The sequence below is a fragment of the Myotis nattereri genome, assembly GCF_964212035.1.
Source record: "Myotis nattereri genome assembly, chromosome: 17".
Lineage (NCBI taxonomy): Eukaryota > Metazoa > Chordata > Mammalia > Chiroptera > Vespertilionidae > Myotis > Myotis nattereri.
Genome location: NC_138092.1, coordinates 45476151 through 45501655, shown reverse-complemented (window position 1 = coordinate 45501655; position 25505 = coordinate 45476151). Strand labels below are relative to the sequence as shown.

Genomic DNA, 25505 nt, shown 5'->3' with positions numbered 1-25505 from the left:
GAAAAAAATGGGCCTGAAGTAGTACCTTCTGGAGCGTTTGTGAAGATTCCATGGAATCATGTAAAAAGGAGTTTCATCCCAGCACCAAGCACAAGATAAATTCCCCTAGAAATGCAAACTCACTTGTTGAAGGCCCATATTCACCCTATAGTTATTCATACAGCTGTACTAGTTGTCAAAATATTGAAACATGTCCATATCAGGAGATAAATAGCTGCTTCCCTGAACCCCACCCCTCACCTCCATAGCATCGCCATCTTCCTGGCCACTGTCCTGGGACCCCCATGATGTCCCCAGCATCCACCTAACAGGTAGAAGCCTGCAGAGCTGGGGCCTCCAGCAATCTGCTGCAGCTCTCCGTGGAGCATTTTGATTGGTTGACGACTGCTGAACTATATCAATATCCCCACAGTATATTAGCTTAGTGCCTATAATTACTATCACATCCACTTACAAAATATGAAGGAAGCAGGGGAGGGAATGAGGAACTTTGCCCAAAGTCACACAGAAAATGATGACTTAATCTTGAGACTATTTCATTTCCAAACCATGTCCATTCTCTGTGGAGTTGAGGCCCTGTCTCCAAGCCTCGTTCAACCCTGTGGCCTTGGGCAAGGGACTGCATCTCTCAGAGGGGGAACAGTGAGAATGATTCTTCTAGCTTCTCTGCCTCTCCAGGCTTTGAAAAGTGCCAAGATAGGGAAACTTTCTTTGTCTTTTTGTTCAGGGCAAATCATCAAGTTCAGTGGTCAATTTTAGGCCAGAGATCAAACTCAATTCGTTAATTATTCACAAAGTTGGAAACGCTGCTCTTCTCTTGAAACTGCTTAAACCCATTGAGATAAGCCAGAACTACAAAGCTGATAAAAACAAACTTGTTGAAAATAACTATTCAAAGCAGAGCATATAAATGTTTTCAGAGAGGGATTGTGAGCCAGAGAAAGCAAAGGCACAATGAAAGGAGCATGGCCTTGGGAACCAGGAAGACTCCATTTATGAGCTGTGTCCTATTGGGCAAGTCATGTAATAAGTAACCTGTATTTCATCCTTTAAAAATGAGAATAAGCATCTTGAAGAGTTATTTAGAGCCAGACATAATGAGGGGACAGCCTAGAGCTCAGTGCCTGGCATCAGGAGTGAGAGTCCAAATATTTGCTAACCTGGACTCCAGGACTCTAAAGGAACCAGACTCACTGTGAATCAGCATCCCACAAGTTCCCAGAGGCCCCTTGCAGGCCAGGAGTTAACCCTTTCCTTGCTAGATCACTGAGGACAGGGGAGTGGCTATTTGCCAATAGAATGGAAAACTTTAGTTGTTCTATTCTGATGCCTTGACTACCCAGCATCCCTGGCCAGTAGTAGAAGAAAGTGCTCAGACACCCTCAGGTCTATCCTTCATTATATGAAAACTAGTGGCCCAGTGCACAAATTTGTGCACATTAAAAGGAAATTAATTAGAAGATATATTTGAATATCGCTTTTCACTCTCTATAATAGAAGTGTCAACCAAATTCACGATTGACAATGACAGATCGAAACACATGCATGCAATTGGCACTAGTGAGAGATTTATATAGAGAAATAAACTTGCTTAATTAGACCTGCTTTCTGATTTAGCTCAACTTTTTCCAGCCCAGTGAAGCACTCCAAATTCTCTTTCAGGTAATTGTCTGCAACACAGCAGTAAATATCAACACTAAGCAGACTACTATTGTAGATCACTCAGGGAGAACAAAGGGTAAAATATTTAACTGCAGCAGTGTTTGACTATATTCTGTGCAATGAGAAAACCTGAAGTCATTTTCTTTTTTAAAAAAAACGTGTTTTTATTGATTTCAGAGAGGAAGGGTGAGGGAGAGAGAGAAACATCAATAATGAGAGAGGATCATTGATCGGCTGCCTCCTGCATGCCCCCTACTGGGGATCAAACCTGCAACCCGGGCAGCTCTTGACTGGAATCGAACCTGGGACCCTTCAGTCCTCAGGCCGATGCCATATTCACTGAGCCAAACCAGCTAGGGCTGAAGTTATTTTCAAGGTCCACCATTTCTTACTTCTTTTCAGTCGGGTCAAGTTTCTAAGCTTTCTAAATCTCCGTTTTCCAGCTAATGAAAAGAAAATAGGATTCCACTGTGTCTCCTATCTACCTACTTCCAGGACTTCTGTGAGGATCAAATGAGATGAGGCACAGGAAAACACTTCACAGATATTTGGTCAAAGTATAAAATATTTCCACCGGGCTATAAAGCAAGCCATGTTCCTGGGCTGAAGAAACTCCAAGGAGGCTAGTGGCTAGGGAGAAGAAGCCAGGCATTGCTACATGACATCATTACCCGGCACCCACTGCCACCATTTCCGGACTGGCCTGAGCTGTGGGCCACATTTTATGCCATGGGGTCTTGGCAGCATCGGCTGTGATTTGGTGGGCTATTGCTCCGGGATGGTGGGAGGGACTGTGTCCCACTCGGGGGAAGCCGAGTGTTGCTTTGTTGGCTCCAGGTCCATGGTGCCATTTCTCTGTAAATGGTCAGTGCGCATCACAGCAGCTCCTGCTTTGAGCGTCTGCACCCTGGTGGTCAGTGTGCATCATAGTGGCCAGTCAGACAGTCAGACACTAGTATATTAGCCTTTTATATATATAGATTATTCTGTTTTATGCTTACACCAGAGGCTTGGTCCACAGATTAATGCACCAGTGGGATCCCTTGGCCTGGCCTATACCCTCTCACAATCCGGGACCCCTCAGGGGATGTCAGAGGCCGGGTGCATGGATTCAGCTCAATCCCCACAGGCCAGGCTGAGGGACCTCACCAGTGCACAAATCCATGCACCAGGCCTCTAGTATGCATATATGATCTTTGGTTAATCTCTTCCCATCCTTTCACCTCCCCACTTCCCTCTGAGATTCATCCGTCTGTTCCATGTTTCCATGCCTGTGCATCGAGCGTCTGCCCCCTGGTGGTCAGTGCGCATCATAGCTACCAGTCAAACCATCGAATAGTAGGTCGAATGGTCCAAGGGTCGCTGAGGCTTTCATGTATATAGATGTGATATTGATCTGTAATTTTCTCTTATTATGATATCTTTGTCTGGTTTGCTATCAGGATAAAGTAAACATCATAGAATGGAGTCTCACATGCCTCTGAGGTTCTGTTTATTTTTTTTATTTTATTATTTTTAGTTCTTTATACTTAGTAATCTCAATTTACCTGCCTTTCAGTTTATTAATTCTTCTCCTTGCTCAAAACTACAGTTGGGCCCCGCTAGTTAAATTTTCATTCCTCTTGTGCCTTGCAACTTCAGAGTTTATTGACTTTAAAAAAATAATTTCTATCATTTTATTTGTATTTTTGATTTGGTAACACATTTTTCTCATACTTCAATTCTTTAGACACAGTTTATTTTAGTTTTTGAATATATTCATGATAATTGATTTAAGTCTTTGTTTATTTATTACAATGTCTGGCCTTTCTCAGGGACAGTGTCTGTAAACTATATTTTTCTTTGTATGGGCCATATTTTTCTATTTCTTTGAATGTCTTATTTATTTATTTTTTTTTGCCATTGCTAGTGGTAACTGGCCATTTAAAATAATACAGTGAAAAAAATAAAATAATACAGTGTTTCAACTATGGAAACCTGTTCTCTTTCTTTCTTCTCCAGGCTTTGTTGTTGTTGCTGCTGTTTGTTTAGTGACTTCTTGGAATAATCCAGGAAAATTTGCATTTTTTCACGTGTCACCACTATAGTGTCTATTCAATTAGCTTAGTTAACTAATGACTAGATATATAATTTAAAAAAAAAATCTTGAACTAATAATCTCTCAGCATTTTCAGTGCTTCGTGTGTGTGTGTGTGTGTTTGTGTGTTGTTTTCAGTGATCTGCAGGCAGTCTCCAACTCCATCTTATCCTTAACTTTCTGCCCATGCAGCTGTTCAGGATACTCAGAGAAGAGAGCGGGGTTTTTCCTGGGCATATGCACACTCTTGAAATTGCGGATGGGCTCCTATACCCACAGGAATAGGTTGGAGCTTTCCAAAGGTTCCCATGGACATCTCATTACCCAGTTTTTCTTTTTAGAAATCTTTGGTTAGCTTCATGTGATCTCCAACTGTTAACACCTCCTCAGGCAGCTGTGATTTTAAACAATTGCCGCTGATTTTATTTGACAAATACTCTGTGGGGAGGGCTCTTTACAAAGTGTAAGCTCTAATTAGGTCAAGTAAAGAAAACCCTTGATGGTGGAGCTTCTTGAAAACTGCCAGATGTGTCAAATAGTGCAAATTCTCTGGGAATGGGACTTCTGGGGAGCTCCAAGCCCATCTTGCTTCCTTCAGTAGCTACTAAGTTGATGGTTTCACAGCTACTATAGTTGTGAGACTCTTGGCTCTCAGTACTACTTACTGAATTGCTAGGGAGAGTGTGATGGGCATCAGGCAGGTTAAAATACCACAGGACTCACTGTCCTTGCTGAGATTTAGCCATTGCTCATGAGTAAATGCTGCTTGGATTGTTGCAAGCCTTTGGTGATTTTTCAGAGTTCTGAAAAAGTTAATAGGATTTTGACAGTTTTCACTGGTGTTCTCATGGCTTTTTATGGAGAAGTGAGTTTCAGAGGTCCTCAATCGATCATTTCAGAATAGTCAATTGCACATTCACTTTCTATAGTTATGTAACAAAATTACCACAAACTTAGCGGCTAAAACAACACCCATGTATTATGTCACAGTTGTTGTAGGTCGAAAGTCCTGGCACAGAGTAACTGCGTTTTCTGCTCGGGGTCTTGCAAGGTTGAAATCAGTGTGTTGGTTGGACTGTGTTCTCTTCTGGGGCCCGAGGTCTTATGCAGGCTGTTGGCAGACTTTAGGTTGTGGTTGTAGGAGTGAGTCCCTGGTTTTATTTTCTGTTTGATTTTTGCTGGCTGGTGGCCATCTCAGCTCCTAGAAGCCTCGTTTTGGTCCTAACTGACAACCTGAAAGGTAACTTGTTCAAAGCCAGCAGGAAAAGTCTCTCTACAGTCTGTTAAAAGGGAGTCTTATGTGACCTAATGTAATTGTGGGAGTCATAGGACCTGCTCATACTCAAGGAGTGGGGATTATATAGGGTGGCTATACTAGGGGGTAAGGTTCTTGGGACCCATCGTAGGACTCTGCCTACCATAGGCTTATTGTGGGTCTTCAAGCATTTGGCTACAAGGGGAATCATTGCCATCTATATTTCACTGTGTGGCTCTATTTCATAGAGCACTTTCATTTAAATTAATCAAATGTAATCCTCACAATAGCCCTCTGAGAGAGGGAGGGAAGGCGTTCCTAAACCCATTTTAGAGATTTGAATCAAAGGCTCAGAGACATTATATGACTTACTCACGAGCACACAGCAAATTTATTCCTCTGAGTCTAAGAAGGGAGTCCTCAGCTCTATCACACACCTGCGTACGTGTTAAGGGTCAGGTCTTTGTGAGTTTTGGTTTCTATACGGCAATGAGGCCTCTTTTAGGGACTTCGTTTCTGGAACAGCTTCCTCCAGGCTCCTGCATCTCCTACATGCCTATTTGGGGACAATACCTGAACGTGAAAAATAGTATTAACCGGGAGTTTTGATAAAATGGAGTCTGCAGGGGCAAATTGCAATTTAAATAGCTCAAAAATTCCATTTACTTCCAGCAGTATATTCCGAATGTTCCCTCTGGCCCAGCTCAAAGGGAGCAGGCAGTCATCTTCTGCAGAAAGTAAATGGAATTTTTATTTTTGTCTCCGAAGTGCCTTGAAATCAGCAATCTCAAGGCTGGCAATGGGGCCTCGGTGAAGACACCATCAGAAAGAACAGCAGAGGTTCAGAAGGTAGCCAGCCATCAACAAACCAAACTCACTCTCACTTGAATTTGGTGGTTTTGTGGGTGGTAGAAGACACTGACCATTCCAGACCAGCCTTCTTACCTCCCTGTACTGAACCTCCTGGTTCAGTGTGTCCAGTCACCTGAAAGGTAGTGGGTTTTCTTTAGCTCCAATTCAAACCTGTAAATTCGCCTGGGTCTTTCTATGGTGGTGCAAATGGCTGCTATGGTCCTTATCGATCAAGCCTTCAAATGGTTGAGGACATGGAGTTGGGACCTTGGCTCCCTTTGCAGATTCCTTTTCCCCAGTCCCTGCACAAACCCCCAGCTGCCTTGAGAAGGCAGTTCTCACCTTCTACCAAGGCCATGCCCTTGCCTTACCGTGGAAGTAACTCGGGGGGTGACTTTCATGCTCCCCAGCTCCCTGTGCATTAGGCTGAGGCTGGATCCTGCCAAGACCACACCTTGCTTTGCCTCCTGCCTGCCCATCTTGCTTCCTGTGTTTCCTCTCTCCCAAGAGCCTTCCCCATCAGTGAATCACATTCACCCCATCACTGTCTCAGCCACTGCTTCCATGGCACTGGCCTAAGACAGAAAGTCAAGAAGCTCAGCTGTGCCTTTCCTCTGCCTATGTTAAAATATTGCATCCAGGAATTGAAGGCCTTGCTATAAAGAAGCATCCATTTAAATAAGGCAGTCCTACTTTTTCTCACTAAAACAGAAGTCATTTACCTCAACCTCAGTTATGTGGGACATAGTCATACATATAGAAAGGGCCTGTGAGTCACTGATCTAGACATTGTAAAATAACAGGCAATCTGTTAAAAAAATCTTACAGCCTGGCCAGTGTGGCTCAGTGGTTGAGCATTGACCTAAGAACCTGGAGGTCACAGTTCGATTCCCAGTCAGGGCACATGCCTGGGTTGCAGCCTCAATCCCCAATAGGGGGCATAACAGGAGACAGCCAATTGATGATTCTCATCATTGATGTTTCTCTCTCTCTCTCTCACCTTCTCCCTTTCTCTCTGAAATCAATAAAAACATATATTCTTAAAATCATGCAGATTTTGTCACTGGACAGATACAGATATATACAATATACCTGGGTAAGCTGATAAATGTCTCCAGGTTTGTTTACTGTCTGCATTACAGGACTCACCCATGCACCTGGCAGTGTTGCTGGGAAGACAAATGCTACAATACATCAATTGGGTTAGTACACACAGGGCTTCAAACACCAGAGCTGTTGTTATGAAGGTCTTCCTGTGACAGGGAGCATGCTCTTTCAGTCTGGTTATAGAGCAAGTTCTGTTTCAAAGCTGAGCCTGAGCACAGATCTTTTTCTTACCCCCAAAACCCAAAACTCATGAACCCCAAATGATGCAAAAATGAGTGTGGATGTTGTCTCTCACTGCATGGAGTCCCATTTGGAGAGAAAAGGAATGGACTGCTGAACTGGGGTGGCAGGGTGGTGGTGGGGGGGGGGTAAGGGGTTGTGGGGGTTGTAGTTTTCCAGGCATGGTGAGATGGGTTGGACAAAAAGATGGGAGAAGCATTTTCCTGGGCTCCTGTAAGCCTGTGGAGCACACGGAGCCAGTCAGCCTCATCCCCACAGAGGAGGGGTAGTCAGTGTGGAAGGTGGAAGATGTCAGTACTGGTTGAATCTGGGGAGTGAGTGTTCATAGATGTTTGTCCTACTCTGTAATTTTATGTAAGTTTGAAATATTTAAAAATAAGAGTAAGGGTAGCAAAGGGCTAAATGAGAATGATTCCACATTGTGGAATGAAGTAGACATGGTATAATTTATACTACCCTTAACTCACTCAAATTAATGTGTAAACACTGTGTATATGTGTGCATGAGTCCATATGCATAAGTGTATATGTTTGGATCTATAGATGCATATTTTCACATCACATGTAATCCTCCGTATGTGTGTGGTTCTGTTGATTACTGAGTGAGAGACCTGGGTGTGTTCAATTCCTACTTTTGCTGAGAAGTCATTCACATCTACTCACCATGCACACACTTAACACACATACACCAACACACTATATTTATGTACATATACTGCACATATGTGTATACACACACTCAACACTTGTGCATCTAACAAGGTAAGCAGGATGATATGATGACAGGACCCTGATAATTTTCTTGCCACCTCCATTATTGGAATGAGTTTATCACCAGGCAGCTCCTTCTAAGTAGTACACAGGTCTTGAGCTTCCCACTTGAGAAAAGAATAGATGAGAAAGCTGCACAGATAGCAAGGTGACCTCTGTTCAGCACGGCAGGGCAGCCTCACAGGCCCCAGTGACAACTGTTATAGGGGAAAGTGTAAAAGCCACCTACCCGTCCTCTCAGGGGAAACTGTCCCTGGGGGTTTGCTGAGCCTTCCTAAGCCAGGGTAACCCTGGACCCTGAGCTGGGTGTGCCAACAGTTCATCTCTAGGTTAGTTGTGATTTTTTCCTTTTACTTACTTTTCATTGTTCTGTCAACTCTTCCCAGTCTGTAAAAGTTGGAATCTGTCTTTATTCTTCTCACCATCATAGGTCCATACTTTTACCCTCATCTCCATACCTCCCACCCCTCATTCCATCAAAATGTGTCTGTTCAGTGGTACCATCAGTTAAGATGGAATTTAATAGAAAGTGGCATCTATGATCTGACAAGGAGGCTGCAGGCAGGGACTTCCCTTAACTTGTGTTTACTGTGTCCCCAACATGTGCTCATCATCCTCCCATGCAATCTGGATGCTGGAGAAGGAGAGAGGAGTTTGGAATCAGGGACCATGAAATATAAGGCATATCGCAGCTTTCCTTCAAGGAGTGAGCTAAACATTTACAAACTGCTTTTATAAAATTCATCAGCAGTCAAGGTACTGGGTCCGTGTACATTCTGAGGATCCATAGTGACATGACACTCAGTCACGAATCCAAGTTGGACTTCAAGCAAACGTACCCAAAATGCTCAGCCCTGGGATTTCCCAGGAACTTGGGGGTTTCCCAGGTAGTACGTAAGTAGCATTCACAGAAGTGGCCCCACCCCCTCTCCCCCTGCACTCCTGGGAGAGGAACCCCCTTGGTTGCATTGATGCTCTGGTTCTCACTGATGTTCTGAGAGTGTCCAAGGAGGAGGTACTCTTTCACCTCCACGAGTACAGGAATCCCAGCCTGGAGTTCATGCTGGGAGAGTGTCCACAAATCTTCTGATATTTCTGCCAAGTTTGTATGTAGCTCTTCTGTGGGCTCTTTCTGAGAAAAGTTTTCCTACCTTTCAGGAGATTCCTGTGGTTGTACACATCCTTCGAAATGTTCAGAGGCACTAACCTGGAGGGTTTGTTGAAGCATTTTGTAAACTATACACAGTGTATTTAGGCAAAAATCAGAGGGAAAATAAAACACTCCTTTTCTCCTGTTATAGGACTCTCACTCTTTACACAGAGATCAATGAGAGAGCTGCGTGTGGAGGCGGATGGCACAACCAAGGAGTGATGTTAAGTGAGGCTGGTTGTAGCCAAGGTTCTGATACCAGTTGGCTTTCTGACTCTGTGCAGTCTCCACAGTGCTGGCCATGAGATGGTTCAAGAAGAATCCTCCACTGTCAGAGGCACAGCCAGGAAAGGACATGTTGATTACAGGAAGTCTGATGGCTTCCATGTGCTCCCACAGATATACTCTCCCAAGTACACCCACAAAACCAGAGAGCGAGTCTTCTTAGAGAATGATGCGTTAGAAAGGTTCTCTCTGTGTCTTGCATGTAAATTTTGAAAAGTCCCTTAATGCTCCAGCCTGTGTTTCCTTACCTGTTATATTCAGGTGAGCTGCCTCACCTAACTCACCTTGAAAGGATGTAACAGTTAAATGATAGAGCTGCTGGATCACTAAGGAAAAAACAAAGCCTAAAAGAAAGTGTGAGGGGATTGTGGTAAGAGACCAACCAAAGGACTTGTATGCATGCATATAAGCATAACCAATGGACACAGACAGTAGGTGGGTGAGGGCATGTGCTGGGCGGGGGCGGGGAGGGGGGAGTGGCTGGGGAGAGGTCAATGGGGAAAAAGGAGACATATGTCATACTTTCAACAATAAAGAATTTAAATTTAAAAAAAAGAATATAGAAACCTAGGTAGTCTAGTCTTAATGGAAAGACTCTGATTGTTCTGAACTGGCAACTATGACCAAAATAGCAGGTAGACTGCTTCCAGGAAGAAGACACTAACAGGTAAGGCGGGACCTGTTGAAGGTGGGTCTGGAAACCAGTCAGAATACTTTGTGTGCTGCTGTATGAGTTTGAAGTTTATTAAGTGGGTCTGACATGCAAGGAGGCCAATTAGTGGTATGGATTTAGTTCAGCAATCATTGGGAAAAACCCTGTGGACCTTTTCTATTTTGCTCATAACTTTCTGGACATCCACCTGGCCACTCGAGGGCCTGAGGTCCCCTACAAACAAATCCCCAGGCTCCAGTCTTACTGGGAGTAAACATTCTTCTTTGTTAACCATGTCAGAATGTGATGACTGCATGTATTCCTTACAAGTGCAACATAAAACAGTAGAAACCATTAATAAGGATAACCAGGATGTACTGTGTTAGGTACTGCTTCATGTTATTTCTGTTATTCACAAATATTCTGCAAAGTCAATATAATAGGTTTGTTGGAAATACGTTGGATCTGGTTGATACAATTGGGAATGAGCTTTACTTCTCTCCCTATTACTGTCAAACTCAGTTGTATTTGTTTTCTCCTTTCCTGGTGGCATATCAGGAACCTCTAGAGCTTCCTGGTCACTTCCAAGTATTAAAATGTCCGGTCCAATCTAACTCAAAATTTAATCTCACATCCCGTATAAAGCACCTCCCCTCTGCTCAGCTCAGGCATGTCCTGATGCGCAGGTAAAGCCATAGGGTACTTGGTCTGTTCTCCAACTCCTCTTACTCCTCCTACCTGACTCACCTCATTGTTTTTTTTTTATATATTTTTTTATTGATTAAGATATTACATATGTGTACCCTCTGCCCCCCCCCCCCCCCCCGCTCATCCCCTCACCCCCCCGTTGTCCGTGTCCATTGGTTAGGCCTATATGCTTGCATATAAGTCCTTTGGTTGATCCTTCCCCCTTGCCCCCACCCTCCCCTACCTTCCCTCCAAGGCCCGACAGTCCAATCAAAGCCTCTCCGTCTCTGGATCAGTCCTTGTTCATCAGTTTATGTTGTTCATTATATTCCACAAATAAGTGAGATCTTGTGGTATTTATCTGCTCTCCAGTTCCATCCATGCTGTGGCAAATGGTAAGAGTTCCTTTTTCTTCTTCCTCTTCTTAAAGAATACCTTTCAGCATTTCATATAATGCTGGTTTGGTGGTGATGAACTCCTTTAGCTTTTTCTTATCCGTGAAGCTCTTTATCTGAACTTCCATTCTGAATGATAGCTTTGCTGGATAAAGTAATCTTGGTTGCAGGTTCTTGCTATTCATCTCTTTGAATATTTCTTGCCACTCTCTTCTGGCCTGCATGGTTTCTGTTGAGAAATCAGCTGACAGTCGGATGGGTACTCCCTTGTAGGTAACTGACTGTCTTTCTCTTGCTGCTTTTAAGATTCTCTCTTTATCTTTTGCTCTTGGCATTTTAATTATGATGTGTCTTGGTGTGGTCCTCTTTGGATTCCTTTTGTTTGGGGTTCTCTGCGCTTCCTGGACTTGTAAGTCCATTTCTTTTACCAGGTGGGGGAAGTTTTCTGTCATTATTTCTTTGAAAAGGTTTTCAATATCTTGCCCTCTCTCTCCTTCTGGTACCCCTATAATTCTGATGTTGGTACGCTTGAAGTTGTCCCAGAGGTTCCTTACACTATCTTCATATTTTTTGAATCTCTTTTCTTTTTTCTTTTTCGGTTGGGTATTTTTTGTTTCTTTGTATTTCAAATCTTTGACTTGATTCTTGGGATCCTCTTGTCTGCTGTTGGGTCTCTGTAAATTATTCTTTATTTCAGTCAGTGTATGCTTAATTTCTAGTTGGTCTTTTTCATGTCCTCCATGGTCTCACTATACTCCTTGAGGGATTCATTAAATTTATCGGCGGTTTGCCGAAACCGGTTTGGCTCAGTGGATAGAGCGTCGGCCTGCAGACTGAGGGGTCCCAGGTTCGATTCCAGTCAGGGGCATGTACCTGGGTTGTGGGCATATCCCCAGTAGGAGATGTGCAGGAGGCAGCTGGTCGATGTTTCTCTCTCATCGATGTTTCTAACTGTCTGTCTCTCTCCCTTCCTCTCTGTAAAAAATCAATAAAATATATTTAAAAAAAAAATTTATCGGCGGTTTCCATAAAATTCTTGACAAACCTTATAAACGTGGCCTTGAACTCTATATCCAGTCGTCTGCCCTCCTCCGTTTCTGCCAATTGTGACCTGTTTCTTTGTCTCCGCATTTTGGCTGCTTCCCTGTGTTGATAGAGTGGCCCTGCGCGCCAGGTGTCCTGTAGGGCCCAGTGGCTCAGCCTCCCCAGTTACCTGGGGTGGACACTCTTGGTGCACTCTTGGTGCCTTGGTTGTTGTAGGATCACTGGGAGGAATTGACCTCCAGGCCAATTGGCTGTGGGAAGCAGCTGTGTCTGAAGTGGGAGAATGGTCCCCCTCTGACCACTGGGTACAGTGGCTTCTGGATCTAAGGAGGTGCTAATTCAGCCCCTGCCTGAGGCCACACAGCCGGAGCCACGGAGAGGCTCAGCTGTGAAGCAATGCAAGCCGCTGCGGGGCCTTGGGCCTTCTCTTGGAAGTTCCGGGTCTACTTGGCTGGGCTGTAGTTAGGTACATTCACATGCAAAAGCCTCTGCCACAGCCTGGGTGGGGCGGGGTCTCAGGGAGTCAAAGGGCGGAGAAAGCCACTATGGTGATTCTCCGCGCCCGGAGTATCGCGTCTCAGTGTCCCGGTAACGGCTGCAAGCACCTCTGAGGGAAATCCGCCCTCAAGTTCGCCCGCTGCCGCCTGACAGACCAGCCTCTCCTGTATGAGTCCTGGGTCCCCAGAGACTTGCCAGAACCGGAGTTCAGAGCAGTCGGGAGCTTGTGATTCAAAAAGACAGCCGCGTCCTCAGGTGCCACCCCCTTTCTGCGCGCGCGAGCCGCTGCCGTACCTCTGCACTCAGCCTCCGCAGCTCCTCTGGCTCTCAGCGTGCTTTTCTTTTCTTCTAGTTGTAGAAATTACACTCAGCCAGCCTTCCTGTTGTTCTGGACGATGTTTGCTCCATCCTTTGGGATAATTTTCAATTGTTGTGGGAGGCGACTATTTCCCGGTGTTTATCTATGCCGCCATCTTAGTTTCCCCCACCTCATTGTTGATGGATTTGCCAAGGTTGGGCATTGAGACCAGGCCTGCCAACCCCAAACTCTGGGCCTCTGCCCTTGTTCTGTTATGTGGCTATGACATTTTGCATTGTAAACACTCTTAGGGCAGGGGCTTTTCCTTACTGTCTTTGCAAATACTGCCATCCCAAGTGCACATGCACATTCAGTAAAAGTATGTTGACCAAATGAATTAACAGGTATAGGTACAGGTCCGGGCTACAGAGAAGCTTGAAACACACAGGGCTGGTGTAAGCAAAGGGAGAGAAACGGTATGCAGTGTAGTAACATAGCATTGATGTCTACACAATTTTAATTTTATATTGCATATTTTGTACACATTATCTCATTTAAACCTCAAATCAGCACTTGAGTATCACTCCTCGGTGTGTCACCCAAGTTTACTGGTGTAGTGACAGTGGCTGAAATAGGATATGAGCTCAGGTCATGTGGCTCAAAGCCAGAGCTCTTCCAAGTAGCTTTCAATTGGGTATAATAGTGTGAGATAATAGGATAGCCACAGTTTGTTCTCAATCTCTCTCTCTCCGAGTTTAATTTAACTTGTTCCTCCATCACCTGCCCTATTTCCTATAAGTGAGCTCTCGAGGATTGGTTCGATTTAGATTCAGATAATTTTTTTTGGCAAGAACACTTCAAGAGTGGTGGCTGTGTGTTGCATATTATAGCTCATGAGGATAGACACAAAGCCTTACTATCCCACCTTTCATGTGGCTAAGGTTGATTGATGGGTTCCGGTGACCCACAACAAGTTTAATTATCATTATGAATAACTGGTATTATAAAGTTAAGCATCAGCAATGTTGCAGGCACTGTACTTGGCGTCACACTCATATTATTTCGTTGAATCCACGCAGACACTGCACTAAAAGGTGTTAGCATCGGCATGTGTCAAACGAGAAAATCAAGACCCCAAGAAGTTAGGCAGGTTGTCTGAGTCATACAGCTAGTAAGTGACAGAGGCAGGATGTCAATTCTGATCCGATGGGCTCTGAGGTCTCTATTCTGAACAATTTCGTGACATTATGCCCGACTTCACGTCTTTTCAGAGCATTCTCACAGGCCCACTCCTAGAGCCTTTGATTCTTCCCCCTTTAATAGATGGTCTGTTTCAGCAATTTATACATTAACTTTAGCGCCAATGCTGGGAAAAGGGCCAAGGAGAGAGGCTACTGTGGTGCCACCCATGTCATAGGAGAAGGGAGGACAGGATAACAGGTTGTGGAGCAAGATAAATAGAACAGGCCACAGCAGGCAGCAATGTCCAGAAAGGCAATCTATTGAGATCATTTAATTGTACTTTATAAAATCGCAAACCAAAGTCACCTCAAGAAAAAGGGTAATTGATTTGCTCACATCACCTAACGATGGAAAGGCCAGAGGTGGATCGACTTCAGGGACCGCTGGACCCATGCACTAGAATTCCATGCTCTCTCTCTCTCTCTCTCTCTCTCTCTCTCTCTCTCTCTCTCCCCTGCATCTTCGGGCGTGCTGGCTTCCTGCTCTCAGGCTAGCTGTCTCCACATGGCAGGGAGCATGACCACATGCAGCTCATCCTTACAACTGCATAAGCAGAGAGCAAAAAGGACTTTTTCTTCTTAACTCCAGTGAGAAAAATCCCAGGGGAGAACTCTGATTCTCTGGGCTTGGACCAATCACTATAGCCAGGAAGAGGGGCCTTATAATTGGTCCACTTGGGTCACGTGTCCATGAAAGCAGGGTCCCTAACTATAAGAAAGAAATGAATCACATAGATTAGGCTACTGGGTGGCTTGAAAGCTGGGTAATCACACCAATATATTTCCCATATATTCTTGTTATGAACAAGATGATATTCACAGGCAGGCTCTGGGTGGGGGTGGGGGCACAAAAAGAACAAATGTAGGGAAAGAAAACGGATGCTCATTAATCACCCACATGTGCTGCATAATATTCTAAGTACTGCATGCACAGCTCATTTAATCTTTAAAACATACCGTGAACTCAGCATTTTATTCTCATTTATACAAAAGAATAAACTGAGGCTCATAGAAATTAAATGATCAAAGTTAGTGTATATGAAGTCAAGATTTGGATCCAGTTTTTGTAGCTCTAATGTGTATGCTCTTTTCTCTAGATCAGACCCTCTTCATGCTGGAGTGACTAAGGAGGGGTAATACTGAGCTACAGAAATTCTGTATATAAAGTAAGTGCTGCTTTACAACAACGAGGCTGGGCCCGATCTAAGTTATGGGTCTGGTCAGAGCAGAACCAGATCCTGGCTGATGTATTGTGAAATGAAAACTGTGTTTTTCATCAGAAAAAACCAAGCTGAGGAACAGTCTATGAAATATCTGACCCATGTTCCTCAAAGTTGCCAAGGTTATCAAAGCACAAGGAAAGGCTCACATATACTGTCACAGACCTGAGGACACTAACGAGACATGACAACTGAATACCAGGTAGCATCCTAGATTGAAACAGGAAAGGGGCACTAATGGAAAAACTGGTAAAATCCAGATAAAGTCGGAGAGTAGTTAAAAATTATGCACCAATGTTGGTTCCTTAGCTTTGATAACGATAACTGCCCCATAGTAACGGAAGATGTGAACAACAGCAGGTACTGGGTGAGGGCCATATGGGTACTTTCTGGACTATCTTTACATGGTTTTGTAAATTTTAAATTATCCCAAAATTGGGAGTTTATTACTATAAAATTGGGTTTATTTTACCATGCTGAGTAAAAAAAAAAAAAAAATGCTTCCCCCTAGAGCAGTGATCGGCAGACTCATTAGTCAACAGAGGCAAATATCAACAGTACAACGATTGAAATTTCTTTTGAGAGCCAAATTTTTTAAACTTAAACTATATAGGTAGGTACATTGTTATTAACTTAATTAGTGTACTCCTAAGCTGGCTTTTGCTGAGGTCGACCCCTTCCAACTCTCCCATCCACACTCGTCTTGTATACTTGTTTCGTCTATCTTTTGTCACCCGCGCACAATTTGTGGATGCGACTAGCACTAACCACTGCACAATGAGACAGCTGACTGACTGACTCACTCAACTCTGCATGAATCGCATGCGCCTCCCTCGCACTGTGTATCCCAGGGTCTGCCTGCGCTGCTTCTCCCATCGCCCGACCGACTGACACCCCCCACTTTCAAACCACTTCAAAATAGACTCGCCCAGGCCGAAAACCGACTTCTGCGCATGGGCCACGAAGTTTCCATCGCACTGTACGTGCGCACCCACATGTGGTATTTTGTGGAAGAGCCACACTCAAGGGGCCAAAGAGCCGCATGTGGCTCGCGAGCCATGGTTTGCCGACCACTGCCTTACAGCAACGGTTCTCAACCTGTGGGTCGCAACCCCTTTGGTGGTCGAACGATCCTTTCACAGGGGTCGCCTAAGACCATCCTGCATATCAGATATTTACATTATGATTCATAACAGTAGCAACATTACAGTTATGAAGTAGCCACGAAAGTAATTTTATGGTTGGGTCACAACATGAGGTACTGTATTTAAAGAGCCAGAAGGTTGAGAACCACTGCCCTAGAGTCTGGGGCAAATGTAGGAAGTGGCTTACTACTCAGTGTAGTGAGGAACTTCTGGAGGCCCTGACATCAGGTGCTATGGATGGACTGTTTGTGCCCCACCCCCATTCATTGTTGAAACCCTAATCCACAAAGTGATGGGATTTGGAAGTGGTGCCTTTGGGATATAATGAGGTTTGGATGAGGTCATGGAGATGAGGCCCTCATGATGGGGTTAATATCCTTGTAAGAAGAGGAAGAGAGAACAGAGAATGCTTGCTCTTAGATATACCAGGACAAGGTGAGAAGATGGCCCTCTGCAAGCCAGGAAGAGATCTGGCACCAGAATTGAACCTACCAGCACTTTGATCTTAGACTTCACTGCTTCCAGAACCATGAGAAATAAATATCTATTGTTTAAGCCACCCAGTGTATGGTATGTTGTTGTAGCAGGTTGGATTAACTAAGACATAAGAGATCACATGCTTTGCTATGAGCAGTAAGCTAAAGGAATAGCCCTGTAAGATGAAATCGCAGGAATGTGAGAAAATTGGTAATGGTTAATTTTTCCTCAAATTTCCGATTCCACCTCTGTCGACTTTTTCTTCCATGGATGCCCTGCTCACACGCCCTCAGTTCACACTATGGTATCTCTAAACCTCACTTCGGTGCCACATTGGAGTCACCACTCTAGGGTGAAACCCCAAACAGTGTTGAAAGACGTGTAGCCATTAAAGAAGTTGTAACCAGCTACATAGCCCTGGTAATTGTAGCTTCTCATCTATAAATGGAGTTAATGACACTACTTTACTGAGGTTGGGTGGCTTAACTGAGAAAAGCCAATCCATCATTGACATACTCCTAGAGGTTATGGAGACTGCTTCTTCAATTCCTGAGTGATTCGGGACACACATTTTCTTGCTTCATATTTAAGTCCACTAGTAGAGTAGAGTAGAGAGACAACAGAATTTGGATCTTGATCTTGGATGTGCCATTACTAGTATCTTCACTTAGTGGCTTTTTCTTTTTTATTTTTAAATATATTTTTATTGATTTTTTACAGAGAGGAAGGGAGAGAGATAGAGAGCCAGAAACATCAATGAGAGAGAAACATCGATCAGCTGCCTCCTGCACATCTCCCACTGGGGATGTGCCCGCAACCCTGGTACATGCCCCTGACCGGAATCGAACCTGGGACTTTTCAGTCCGCAGGCCGGCGCTCTACCCACCGAGCCAAACCGGTTTTGGCTGGCTTTTTCTTTAAAAAAAAAAAAAAAGATTGTGATTTTCTTGAAAGGCTGGGAATTGGCTCTGGAGTTAGTTACTCAAAAGAGGTTGCAGTCATGTTTTAACAAAAGGAATCATCCTTGGAGGAAGACATATAATCTCTTTAATTATTCATTGTATAACCCACATTCTATAGCTCTGATTCAGCACCTGATTCTTGGCATACTTGGTATTTAACTGATCAGTTCTAGTCCCTTTCCAAATATATTCACTCATGCACAATCATTACCAAACAATGTAGTACACTGAAGATTCTTTGTTTTAGGGACAGTGGAGTGGAGGCTCTATAACACTATTCACCATAAACTCCTACAAGTTCTCCTTTGTCGTTCCCTTCTTTCTTTTCCCTTTTTCCCTTTCCCCCTTCTCCCCTTCTGTCTTACCAGTGCTTTTCCTCATTTTTGACACTGCCCATCTCTTAGCCCTTACAGTAGACTGCTGTGTTCCTTGAAGGTAGTTTTCTGTTGTTCTTGGACACATAGTTAGACTACGTTTCCCAGGCTCCTTTGCTGTTAGGTGTAGTCATGTGACTGAGTTTATCCAATAGAATAAGGGTAGAAGTGATGTGTGCCATTTTATGATGGTCTAGTGACCCATAAAAACCTCCCAGCATAGATAATCCTCTCTCTCTCTTTCTCCCACTGCTGGCTCAGTGTTGAAGTCCAGGGACTGTTGATGGTATTGAAGCCCCCATCAACCTGGCTCTGTGTGGGGGCAGAACTAATCCTAACATTAACCTACCCCTGCCATTCAGGATCATCTTTTGGGGACTTCCATGAGTGAGAAAATTTATATATGAGAGAATTAAACTTTATATTAATGAGAAATAAACTTATTTATTGTATTGAATCAAAGATATTTCAAGGTTTATCTCTTATAGCAGCTGGCTCTACATAAACTAATATAGCCATATTCCTAAGGACTCCTCTTCCACACTTTTTAATTTTGTGTTCTTCTAAATCTCTTTCCTCTTGATTGTGCTGAACAACATAGATCTCAGGCTGCTGTCTTCATTCCTGCACACTCACAAGCAATGTAATGCTCAGCAAAAAAACCCCTTCAGTTATAAAGATCCACCCCCTTAAAAGAAGAGGTATGTTAAATAATATTTATTTTCTGTGCCATACCGTTCTATAATTCAACAGGTAATCACAAAGCACCTACTATGTTCTGTGCCCTTTTGTAGAAACTGGTGGGATAGCAATGAAAGTCCACTGCTCTCTTTAATCCCTCCTGGTCTAGAGCTAAAAGAGAGAGACAACAAAAGTCTAGTTTGGAAGTCATAGGATTTCATGAAATTTAAAGGAGGGGTATATAATTCAACTTGGACCTGAATCAAGCAAGACTCCCTAAGGAAGGAACTGACTTGAATCTGAAAGAATGAGTAAGAACCACGTAAAGGGTGGACAAAGTGTGTTCTTGCGGGAGATTTGTGAAAGAGAAGATGGTGGGATGGCATGGCTTTGCTGGAAACTGCATTTTGGGTCAGGCCAGAGTGAAAGGTCTATCACTAGGGCATGGGGATGGTGGGAGATAAAGCTGGAGATTTCAGTTGGTACCAGATTCTGAAGGACACCATGTTGAAGGCTCATATCCATCTGACACCATCTGTTCTTATCTCCTTATTAACATACCATGTCCCAGTCTCCCAGTCACCATATCATCAATAATTTCTACTTCCCTTGCATGGCTCTCCCTGTATGCTAAGCACAGTCCCTGAGGTGGAGGTGACTTCAGTGTGATGATGGAACTCCTCTATGACCACTCTGAAATGTCACTGTCCTGGGTGTTTTTAGGGTCAGCCTCACTACTAGTATATGTGAATTTTCTCAGTTGCTTCCATGAAGAAAAAATCATGGGCTTAGAAGAACTCAGTATAGTACACTAAAAATCTCCTTCTCTGAGCACAAGCCAAGAGCCTTTTTATCTTCAACCATATTGTCATCATCATCATTGCTGTTGCATTTTGTCCTTTTCACTTATATGGTCCTTTACTGTTGAGCACGGTTTTACTTAAATTGCTTTATTTGATCTTCCCTATTGTCCTCTAAAGTTTGAGGAATGGATTCCATGATCTCATCTTATAGGTAAAGAGCCTGACGTTTAGAGACTTGAGATGATTTTCCTCTCCTCATTTATAAGTGGTTGAGCCAGGACCAGAATTGAAATTCAACAAATACCTTCCAAGCCTTATCTCCTTGAGACCAAGCATCACATCTTTTAAAGATTGCTACCTTATCAGTGCTTTGTGTAGGCTCTCAGCCTGTATTTGTTAATTTAGCTTAAAGCAGTGATTTAAAACAAGGGCCTTGGAATCAATGGAACCCGGATTCAGAACCTGGTTCTTGGGAAAGTCATTTAACCTATTAGGAAACCAGATTTCTTATTGAGAAGTGGAACTTTGAATATTTTCCTTAAAGGGCTGTTGTGAGAATCAAATGAGATGATGGAAATGAGGCATTAAGCATATTGCCTGGTATATAGAATTGCTTGATTTATGCTAAGATCTCATTGTTCCTTGGTCTCTCTTTTTAGTTATTATTTTTTATTATGCAAAATTTTACATGTATTCAGAAGTAGGCAGAACAGCATAGTGAACTAGTACATACCAAACACATATCTTCAACAATTATCAGCTCATGGCCAATTTTTTTTTCATCTCTATCTCTTTTTTCCTTTTGTATTATTTTGAAGGATTTTTCAAGCATTGTATCCTTTCAACTGTAAATTATGCAAAATGTATTTCTGAAAGATAAGTGTTTAAAACAATATTAATTACAAGCATTACTCCCCACCCACCAAAAGATTCCAGTTGTAGCAGGCAGAATAATACTAGTATCTCCCCAATGATGTCCAAGTCCTGATCCCCTGAACCTGTAGATGGGTTACATGCAGAGGAAAATTTAATGATGCAGATGGAATTATGGTTGCTAATTGGATGACCTTAAAATAGGATCATAATCTCAGATTATCCAGGTGGATCCATTATAATCACAGGGTCCTTAAAGGGAGAAGAAGGAAAAGAGAGAACCTAGGGATGGCAGTACAGAATGAATCAGCCTAATGCTGCTGTCCTTGAAGACAGTGGAAGGGTTCATGAGCCATGAGTTACCCAATGAGTTACCCCTTGTATATATAATCTCTTCCTCTTTAGTGTGGGCAGAACCTGTGACTTGTTCCTAGCCAACAGAATATAGCAAAGGTAAAAGGATGTCATTCCCTTGATTAGATCGTGATTTATGGCAAAGAGTGTCTCTTCTCTCCAAGGCCTAAGGATAGAAGCATTCTTTAGGACACGTCTAGGTTAGCTGAAAAGTCTTTATTTGCTCTTAATCTCTCACAATGCTTTTCTGGCACTCCCTACCTCTTTAAGGAAGAACTTCCAGTATTTGTACAGTTTGCTGGGTTTGACAGGTGGACTGACCAAGAAGGTAAGTCAGCTCTACCCAGTTTCATTCCAAGTTTTGGCAAAGAATTCCTCTTGGATGAATTTTCCCCTGGGTGGATGTGGGTGAGGATGTCAGTCACAGCAGAGGAACTCTCAACCTGGAGTGCTATAGAGAAGGTCCAAGTACTAAATAAAATGATACCAACCAATACTCTCACCCATAGTAGAAATTAAGAGGCAGCCCTTAGAGTGAAGAAAAGGAATCGCGACTCACCGATTTTCAAGGCTTAATTACCCCCAAAGGGAGACTAAGCGCCTGCTTGGGATTCCAGGACAACTGGGACACGTGCCATGTGATGCAGGTGCCCACACAGTCAGGCCTACCCAACTACAGAAGCTTCAATAAACAATCCAAGAATTTGGAGTAAAAATATTTTATTCTTAACATGTAAGTTTTCTGTTTTATCGTTTACAAATGAGGGTAGGAAAGGCAACATGGGCTTTTCTTTGTTTAGGGTCTCTACAGGTCTATAGAGAACTTGCTCAGGAACACACCTGTCAACACTTAGCGATGCTCACTTTCCATGGCTCCCCAACACCCCTCCCAGTGCTGATGACGGCATAGGTACAGCTAAAGACTCAATCCCTGCGGAGCCATCTGTTGCTGATCTCTAGGTGGCCCCTGTAGCCTCTAGAGATACACAGACTCATGGAGACTTTGAGCTGGAGGAACCTTAAAGGCCACCAAGGTCATCTCCATCATTTGACAGAAGAGGAGGAGGGTGTGTTCAAGGTCACATGGCCATTCCGGTGCTGGGCGAGGACCAGCAACCATAGCCCAGTCCTCTTCCCTCCACTCCTCCATGTGTGGCCCGTCTCTATTGACATTCTGCATATGCTGGAGGAGGAGAGAGGTGGGTGGTTGTTCAGGGAATGCAAACTCATGCTAATGTTTGAATATTAAATTTTAATTTTGTAATTATAGCCTAAAACAAAAATAAATTTAAAAGGTACATCTGCTAGATCAATGATGACTCCCTAAAGAAAATAAAAAAGGTACAACCACTGTAAAAATTTAAATAATGCATTTCTGGCTCCAATGCAGATGATTCTGAACAACTTGCCTTGTGGATTTATTCCTGGTGGCAGGGCTGGTGTGGATTGCCTAGGTAGGAAGCTAGAGGGACTTCATGGGCCCTCTCTCCTGCTGAGCATTTATTCTGTCTCCCCATTTCCACTCCTAGAAGACTTCTGCTTCCATATAGTGGCCCCAAACACCCCTGCGTTCTTCAGGGCACACTTTCTGTCATCCAGAGCGGCGTTTCATGTGTTCACCAGGTGACCAGCTGTATTAGTTTGCTAGGGCTGCTGAAACAACATATTACAAACGAGGTGGTTTAAATAACAGACATTTATTATCTCACTAGTGGCCTGGTGCACGAAATTCGTGCGGGGGGGGGGGGGGGTGGCGGTTCCCTCAGCCCAGCCTGCACCCTCTCTAATCGGGGAACCTTTGGGGGATGTCCGACTGCTGGTTTAGGCTCAATCCCTGGGATCCCCCTAACTGGCAGCCAGACATCCTTCTTGCAATCTGGGACCACTGGCTCCTAACTGCTCACCTGCCTGCCGACCTGATCTCCCTATCTGCTCTCCCTGCTGGCCTGACCCCTCTAACTGCTCTCCCCTGCCAGCCTGATTGTCCTAACTGCTCTCCCCTGCCGGCCTGATCGCCCCTAACCACCTCTGCCTCGGCCCCGCCACCATGGCTTTGTCCAAAAGGACATCCAGAAAGTTGTCTGGAAGTTGTTTGTTCTAATTAGCACATTACCCTTTTATTAGTATAGATTGATTTCAGAGACGGAGGGAGATAGAAACATCAGTGAGGAGAATCATTGACTGACTGCCTCCTGCACATCCCACACTGGGGATCAAACCCATAACCCAGGCATGTGCCCTGACCAGAAATTGAACTCTGGGCCCTTCAGTCCTCAGGCAGAGGTTCTATCCATTGAGAAACACTGGCCATGGATACACTTTCCCTTTCCACTGGAACGTGTTCTGTTTGCTGGAGCTGAAACACTGAAGCTGTCTCACTGGGACAGAGTGGGGTGCAGTGGGTTGGAGTAGGTGAAGCCCTCTGAAAGCTGGAGAGGGGCCTTGTTTAACAGCCAGACTGTTTCATGGCTGTGCTGCCTCGCAGTTGAATGGCCACACTGTTGGGCTGTGCTACTGTCAGTAGGAGTTTACACAACTGAACTGTCTGCACGGATAGCTTCCTCCTCACCACACCCCCAAGCTGGGGGTTCCTCTTAGGGTTGAAGTGACACCGACCACCCTTGGTTGGTAGCCCAATCAGCCACTTTGGAAAGAGAAGTGGGGAATCCTGATTTTACGTGAATGCTCCAATTTCTTAAGTTGGCAACTAATGCGAACTTCAGATGTTTGGGCCAAACCAGAGAGGTGGTCAGGTCTGGTGTCCAGGCCACTGGGTGGCACTGGGTTCAGCCCAGCTATAAAGGGACCCTAGGCGTCTGGGCAGGTGAAGGAGTTGGGGGTACGCTTGGGTAATTCCGATGTCACCCCACTTGGTTTCCCTCCCCCCCCCCCCACTGATCACAATTTATTATAATCTGTTGGCAGCATAGATAGATATTAGTTACCAGAACTATGTCTTCATAGAAGTGGACAGTATGTAGCCATTCTATGGGGAACTGTGTGCACTTAAGCATCAGCATGATCTTTCAGTTTCTTTTTTGTTGTTGTTAATGAAAATAAGCTTTATTACATCAAGTAATAAATACATACAAAGATGCAAACACTATTAGTCACTGTCTTCCAGATGTTTGGATCCACTGATGGGAAAGGCGGAACTGAAATGTACCTACATCCTTAGGGGAAATTTCAGGGATCTTTGTCAGGCGAGGTTCAATAAATTGCTCTTTCTTCTGTATTTATAACTTGTGCATTTTAAAGATTGACTTCAAAGTAATAATAGTCATGCAAATGCTTAAGCAAAAAAAAAAAGTTACATTGAAAAGAATTTATACTGTGTGGTGAATGGGCACTGGTTACTAAAGCTCTGCCTCAGGACTCACTGAAACAAGCCCTCAGAGTTGGATCAGCTCAGAAGAGAAACATAAAGAACCATGTGAGTAACAGAAATGTATCCAGAAGAGAAACACGTATCTGGGAGGCCAACTACAGTTTGCTGTGATAGGTAACTGACATGCATCATGTAAATCAATGCTTAAAAAACACACACAAAATGCCCTGGGTAGTTCCTAACTAATATGTAAATCTAATAACTTCAAAAATCTCTTCTCCATCTCAGCGATGGGAGGTTCAGAGCCTGATGGACCACGGGAGGGGCACGGGGAGGAGAAACCAAGCTGTTACCATTTTGAAACCAAGTTTCATCTGAAGGGGGTGCAAGCATGAGCTGTCACTTCTTGGAAGAAGAAGGAAAGCCTTTCATGCTGACTTAGGGGCTAAGACCTGGTGTTCCGCTCCATCTCATCCAAGCACTCCCAAACCAGCCCTGTCGTGTGGATGATGCCTCATTTCAGTCTCTCCATCGCGCTCTTGCTGCCCGCTTATGTGAGTCAGATCTCCTTCCCTAGTTCTTCAATGATGACCAGCAGCTCAGCATATTTGCTCTGGGGCACCTGGCTGTTCTCTGTTCCCTGCGTGTTAGAGATGGTGGTCCTAGTCACTCAGCAGCTGGCGGTACTGGGAAGATGTTGCCATGCTGGTGGAAGGCGGGTGAATGCTCCCAGAGGCCTTGATGAGGTGGCGGGCATGTGCATGGTCAAGTTCGGTTTGTAAGACATCCCCCTCCGCCCCCCGCCTCCCTCTGCAGGGCACAGGTGCCATGAGATGGCATCAGCAGCGGTGGTGGTGAGGCCAGGTGGTGGCAAGGTGGGCCTGGGGTCTGTGTGCCTGTCTGTGCGCCTGCCCAGCTCCCGCACACTTTTTGTTGTTGACAGCTCCGGCGCACTGACAAATATGGCTGTCCCCTCACCCTGACACTGCCGCAGTATCATGATCTTTCAGTTTCTTGATGTTCTGCTTGTGCTGCTCAATTTCTTTCTGCAGACGCTCAATCTCCTTTTTATGAT

At 44.2% G+C, this 25505-nt stretch overlaps 1 pseudogene across 1 annotated transcript; it reads right to left on the bottom strand.

The window, feature by feature from the left end:
- Nucleotides 1-24875: 24875 nt before the first annotated feature.
- LOC308533497 (cyclin-dependent kinase 2-associated protein 1-like) lies at nucleotides 24876-25217 on the bottom strand (annotated as a pseudogene). The gene has a single exon. The product of its transcript is annotated as a cyclin-dependent kinase 2-associated protein 1-like (transcript).
- Nucleotides 25218-25505: the final 288 nt, after the last annotated feature.